This window comes from Thunnus thynnus, chromosome 24, assembly GCF_963924715.1.
Source record: "Thunnus thynnus chromosome 24, fThuThy2.1, whole genome shotgun sequence".
Lineage (NCBI taxonomy): Eukaryota > Metazoa > Chordata > Actinopteri > Scombriformes > Scombridae > Thunnus > Thunnus thynnus.
This window is the reverse complement of record NC_089540.1, coordinates 11,019,016-11,026,045: the sequence shown is the minus strand read 5'-3', so window position 1 is coordinate 11,026,045 and position 7,030 is coordinate 11,019,016. Positions and strand designations below refer to the sequence as shown.

Below are 7,030 nucleotides of genomic sequence, written 5' to 3'. Positions count from 1 at the left end.
GCAGGGGTATGTTCGCACTACACCCCCTGTATTGAATGATGGCAATCAAGGTGATATGTGTAACCTAATACAGAGGCAAAATGACATCACTGCTCTCCTGGCTCAACAAAGTCTCTCTTCTACTTTACCACCAAGAGTCATTCCTGTTTATGATGGTGATCCTTTACAGTACGAAGTTTTCAGCAGGGCATTTGAGAGAGGAGTGGAAAAAAAGTGTGATGACTACAGTGACTGCTTGCATTTTCTAGAGCAATATACAAGAGGGCATCCAAAAGACTTAGTCCGCAGCTGTCAACATCTGCCCCCAGCCCAGGGCTATCAAAGAGCAAAAGATCTGCTCAAAGAACATTTTGGTAATGAACATAAGATTGCCACTGCATATATGGACAAAGCATTTGCCTGGTCAGTGATCAAATCAGAGGATGTGGAAGCATTGCAAGCATTCTCACTGTTCCTCAGAGGTTGTTGCACTGCAATGGAACATCTCACCTATATGGAGGAAATGAATGTTGCTTCCAATATGAAGACCATCCTTCTGAAACTGCCTTACAGGCTCAGAGACAAGTGGAGAAGTAGAGCATGTCAGTTACAGGAGCAGCGTGGACACCGAGCTAGATTTCCTGACCTGGTAGACTTCATAGAGAGACAAGTGAAGATACTATCAGATCCACTTTTTGGAAACATTCGGGATGCTAAGCCAGCTGCAACTGTCAAAAGCTCTACTAAAACAAGAGAAAAGTCAAGACCTAGAGGAAGCAGTTTTGCAACAGCTGTAACACCTGTAAAAACATCAGTACAAGAAAATTTGACAACAAACGGAATGAAAGGAAATGTACCTACTACCAATTCTCAAAGTTCTTGTTTGTTCTGCAACAAGAGTGGTCACACATCGGGGCGGTGTTCACAGATCAGGAAGAAGATGCACAGAGAAAAAATAGACTTCTTAAAGGAGAAGGGAGTCTGTTTTGGATGTTTAAAAATAGGACACATGAGCAAAGACTGCAAGAGTCGTTTGACTTGTGATGTGTGCAACCAAAATCATCCTGAAATACTTCACATTGAACAAAAGGACAAAGGAAAAAAAACAGAACATACAGAACAGAGTGAAAAAGCAACTGGGAGTAATGCTGTTCTCTCACCTCATACATGTGGGCATATTGGGGCCGGTGATGAAAACTGTACCTTTTCCATTGTACCAGTACAAGTAAAGAGCCAAAAGGGGGACACAGTGTTGCAAACATATGCATTTTTGGATCATGGAAGTACATCTACCTTTTGCACAGAAAGCTTGATGAGAAGGCTGAACATAACAGGGCAAAGGACCAATATTCTTTTACGTACCATGAACCAAGTGAAGCCTGTGACCAGTCATCATATATCAGGTTTGGAAATATCTAGTCTGGACAAAGACTATTTCATTCAAATATCTGATGTGTTCACACATAAAACCATGCCTGTTTCCTAGCTCAACATTCCCAGACAAGAAGATCTGACACAATGGCCTTACTTGAAGGATATCAAGATTCATGCAATAGACTCTGGCATTGACCTACTCATTGGGACAAATGCTTCAAAGGTATTGGAACCTTGGGAGCTGGTCAACAGCCAAGGGGATGGACCATATGCTGTGAGGACCCTACTGGGGTGGGTCATCTATGGTCCCCTGAGAGGAGACAAAAGCATAAGGGATGAAAATGGCTGCCCTGCTGCTGCTGTCAATCGAATATCCATTGTAAACTTGGAGGAGCTACTGGTCAAACAGTACAATCATGACTTCAGTGAAGGAACCAGCAAGGAAACAGAGGAAATGTCTAGGGAAGATGTAAAATTCTTGGACATTGTGAATCGCTCAGCAAAAGTGACAGATGGACACTACTGCCTAGACTTACCTTTCACACAAGAAAAGCCCAGCATGCCAAATAACCGTTGCATTGCAGTGCAGCGCATCCAAAGCCTGAAACGCAAGTTTGCCAAGAATAAGAAATTTCATGATGAATATACATCTTTCCTCACAGAAATGATTGTTAATGGTTATGCTGAGGTGGTACCAGTCGACCAGCTGAATCGAAGCGATGGAGAACTCTGGTACATCCCACATCACGGAGTGTATCACTCAAAGAAAGGAACCTTAAGGGTAGTGTTTGACTGTGGTGCAGTCTTTAAAGGAACATCACTTAACTGCCAATTGCTGCAGGGTCCAGACCTTACCAACTCACTCATTGGAGTTCTCATCAGATTCAGACAAGAGCCGGTTGCTTTGATGGCTGACATCAAAGCAATGTTTCATCAAGTCAGAGTATCAGAAAAGCATGTTGACTATCTGCGATTCCTGTGGTGGCCTGATGGTGATGTGCAGCAAGATCTTGTTGAATACCGGATGAAAGTACATCTCTTTGGAGCCGTGTCGTCACCAAGTTGTGCAAACTTTGCATTAAGGAAGACTGCTGATGACAACAAAGGTCACTTTCCATCAGAGGTAACAAACACAATAAAGAACAACTTCTATGTAGATGATTGTTTGAAATCCCTGCCTTCGGAACAGGAAGCAGTTCAAATGGTAAGAGACCTGACTGCTCTCTGCAAAATGGGAGGATTCATGCTGTCAAAGTGGATCAGCAACAGCCGTGCTGTATTGGCATCCATTCCCCAAGAAAACCGAACCAAAGAGACTAAGGAGTTGGACTTGGACAAAGACAATCCGCCAATGGAAAGAGCCCTGGGATTGCACTGGTGTGTTGAAACAGATGTCTTCAAGTTCAAAATTGCTGCACAGGAACGACCATACACCAGACGTGGCATCTTGTCCATAGTCGGCTCTATATACGATCCTTTAGGATTTGTAGCACCATTTACTCTGCCAGCCAAACTGATTATGCAGGAGCTCTGTAAGAAAAAACTTGGATGGGATGAAAACATACCCCAAACTTTCTTGCATCGGTGGACAGGATGGCTAGCAGACCTTAACAAGATGGCAGAGTTTAAAGTAGACCGGTGCATGAAGCCCACAAGCTTTGGTCAAATCAGATTTGCACAGCTACACCACTTTTCAGATGCCAGTGAAAGTGGCTATGGTACTGCCTCATATATAAGACTGGAAAACTATAACGGAGAAGCGCATGTTGCATTCATAATAGGAAAATCCAGAGTGGCACCATTGAAACAAGTAACGATTCCCCGAATGGAGCTCACAGCTGCAGTCCTAGCTGTCAAAGTTGACACAATGCTGCGAAAGGAATTACAGCTTCAACTGGACAAATCCATCTTCTGGACCGATAGCACAACGGTGCTTAAATACATCAACAATGAAACCAAACGCTTCCAAACATTTGTAGCAAACAGGACCTCTTTTATAAGGGATGCTACTGATGTATCACAATGGAGATATGTTAACACAAAGGAAAATCCTGCAGATGAAGCCTCTAGAGGACTAACAGCAGACCGCTTCTTGAACTGCAAAAGATGGATCCAGGGACCAGATTTTCTCTGTAAGCCAGACAGAGAATGGCCAAAACCTCACTTGGAATCTGCAATCTCTGCTAATGATCCAATGGATCTGGAAGCACTCACACCAAACCATCTTCTTCTGTTGAAGTCTAAGCCAATACTACCACCTGGACTCTTTGTAAAAGAAGACTTGTACATCAAACGCAGATGGAGACAAGTGCAATACATGGCAGATCTCTTTTGGAAACGGTGGACACAGGAATACTTACCTCTTATCCAAGAACGACAACGGTGGTCAAAGGTGAAAAGAAGCTTTGCTCCAGGTGACATTGTTGTGGTGGTTGATTCTACTGCACCACGAGGCTCATGGCTAGTGGGCAGAATACTGGAAACTAAACCAGATGCACAAGGACTTGTGCGCACAGTTCGACTTCAGACGAAGAGCAGCATCTTGGAAAGACCAATAACAAAGATATGTCTGCTCCAAGAAGCCGAGACCTAAACGGGAAAGGGAAGATTGAAGAATCAGTAAAGAAGAAATGCCAACGCATAGTACATGCATTTGTTCAAAATTGTATATGTAAAGTATGATGGATATGGCACCTTTTTTATTATTTATTGGTAATTGTTTTGTTATATACTTAAAACAATTAGGGGCCGGTATGTAGGAGCCATTTATGTTGATTGTTGGCATGTCATTTGTTTAGTTATAACTTGCAGTATTATTTTGGACACTGGGTGGCGGTCATTAGATGCACAGGGTTGTATATCTAGGGGCATAGGTGACAGGAAACGGGAGGCACAGGCAGGTGGAGCACATACAGTTCTTACCAGATCGGGAACAGACGCACACTACAGCTGGCAGGACAGAAACCCGGTATGTTCATGACATGTACAAAGACTTCAATAAAACAACAAACTAAACGGCAGCCAACGGACTGGAAAATCTGTTCTTGAATCTGCGTAAGATCACTCCTAACTTAACCTACCTGTGTAGTAATGGTAAACTGGAAAAACAGGAAAAGAAAGGACATCAAAAAATGAAAATTGCCATTACAGTGTTACTGAGGGAGGAGAACCTGTTTGTAACGCGAACTGGTTGGTGGTGAACCGTGGGCTTCTGTTTAGGGCTACGCTTCCTTCGGACAGTCACCCAGCAACCCTGGCTTCCCGGGTGCTCAGGAACTACCGGGGGAGTGGGAGCTACACTAGGTCGGCCCGCACCGGATACTGGGGGCTGGCTAACTACATTAGCTACTGATTGTTTTTCCATGGTGCGGAGCCACGCTTCCAATTCACTGAGCCTTGCCTCCAGCACTGCAAATAAACTACACTTATTACACGTACCACTCTCACTAAAGGAAGCAGAGGAATAACTAAACATTTGACACACCGAGCAAGAGAGAGCAGGAGAACGAGAGGCCATCCCTAACTGCCTAGTTGAAGTTAGCTGCTAATGCTAGCTGCGGAGCTAAAATAACTGACAACTGTGCGATTGGCGAGAAAAGCTGCTAAGAGAAAAGCGCTGAGAGTGCTTGTGTAGAACTAGCGAAAGTTTAAATATACAGCAGGTATTAATCCACAGTAATGTGATATATAGCAAAATCAACTGAGTTGAGAGCAGCAACAACGCTATCAGTAGACACAGTCGGCAACCGGAAATGACACAATATACTTACCGTAGCACGTCAGCACCAGAGTTAGTTTAAAGTGTTCCACCTCATACATTTACAACTGGTGATCTAAAAAATTTTGTCTCCTTGCTGTCAAATGTAATTTCCTTGAATCTTCAAATCTTCAAACGTCCGTTGTATGACCGTGCCTGAAAAAAGCACATTAATACATGTTTGCATCACTTCACGTATCATATTTCTTTAATAAAACAAGTACTCAATGGTCCAAAAAAGAGAACATGTTTTGTACTGATTGTAAAACTCTCTGAGACAAATTTGCAACTTTGGGCTACAAAAATAAAACTGATTTGTCAAAGAGGCAAGTTAGTGAGAATCAGAATAAGTGACACAACAGGATGGAGGCTGATCATAAATAATTAGGAATACATGATAAATATATGCAAGTGAGTGATGATAGTATGAAAGTGTGTTACTCATAAGTGTCTGTAATTGTTGCTCTGGGCATCTCATTCATCTCTGAGTCCCTGTGTGACAAACTGAAGGATTTAAGAAAAGTTAAAGCTGAAGAAATATTCATTTCAATATTAACTCAGACACAAGTATTACAATAGATATCGACTGAAAGACTTACCTGTTGTTATATTTTCGTTTAAGCAGGACAGCGATGACTGCAGCAACACAACCACAGGCCAACACAACAAACACAATGATCACAGTGGAACCTGAGAAAAAGAGGAACATTTGTCATATGGAACAACATTCATAATGTAACTAAGAATCAAAGAGTAACTGGCTGTTAGTGACAGGAGACCACATGAACATTAACTGAATCACTGTTATCAGATTCATTTTTTAAATCAAAACCTGGAAAAAGAAACAAAAACAAAGTAATAAAAGTTATAAAATCATAAGTCACAAAGTAATTATTAATCTATTAATCTGTGGTTTTGGAAGTGTTTCTCATCAGCAACTGATCGACCTCAGGAATCGTCTTAAACACCTGAAAAATTAAACCTGAAAAATTAAACCCAATCAGAATCATAGAATAATTATCTATCTATGTGGTTTTGGAAGTTAACTTACTGTTATGGTTAACTTACTATTATTGGATCCAGATTCATCATTAAAATCTGAAGAAAGAAAAACAAATATCAGAATCATAAAGTGATAATCTATCTATAAATCTGATGATTTGGAAGTGTTTCTCACCATCAGCAGATGATTGTTTCACCGCAGGAATCGTCTTAAACACCTGAATTTCAGGGACTGAGAGCAGTCGTGCTGCACATCCAACCTGTGTGTCGTTTCCATGGAAACCATTCAGCACAGCTGTAGTGGTGACGGTGACTGTACCGTTGGTGTTGGTGACACTGACTGTGCTGTTGTGAGAGAAGTAGAGGTCTTGTTGTGGGACATTCAGAGTTACTGTGGGAGCAGGACGACCTGTGGCCGAGCAGGACACAACTGTCTCTTCAGTAGAGTTTGATTCTCTGATTTGTAGAATGGGTTCATGCAGCTCTGCAAAGACAAAACATTAAAGAAATACTGTTTCACATGAATTCATTTCTTACAAAGACATCAGCTTTGACATGATACTTTGTGTCCAGTATGTTAGTTTGTTTGGCCTAGAAAGAATCACTTGCTACTGGTGATGCAGCATCTGTCACTTTCATGCTGTTTCAGTTTTCTGCTGATTGATTAATTGTTGTAGCTCTAAATGAAAATACTGTACATGAATATAAATGCACACAAGCACTGTTTTTTGTGTATGTGTGTGTGCACTTTTTGCATTTTATTGTGTGAATAAATGACAAACAGACAAACATAATTTCAATCTGCCATCTATTTGCATGTGAGAATGGAAATACAGAATCCAATTTGATGATTATGGAAATGTCTGTAACAATGCAGAAAGGTCCTTACAGCTGCACCAGTTAGTTGATTAATTTCAG

At 41.5% G+C, this 7,030-nt stretch overlaps 1 long non-coding RNA gene across 1 annotated transcript; it reads right to left on the bottom strand.

Annotated features, from left to right (window-relative positions):
- Positions 1–4,112: 4,112 nt before the first annotated feature.
- On the bottom strand, positions 4,113–6,694 carry LOC137177101 (uncharacterized). The gene is made up of 3 exons (XR_010925961.1): positions 6,288–6,694; positions 5,710–5,800; positions 4,113–5,614 (listed from the first exon to the last, which is right to left on the bottom strand). It is a non-coding gene; the product is annotated as an uncharacterized lncRNA (long non-coding RNA).
- Between the last annotated feature and the right edge of the window lie 336 nt (positions 6,695–7,030).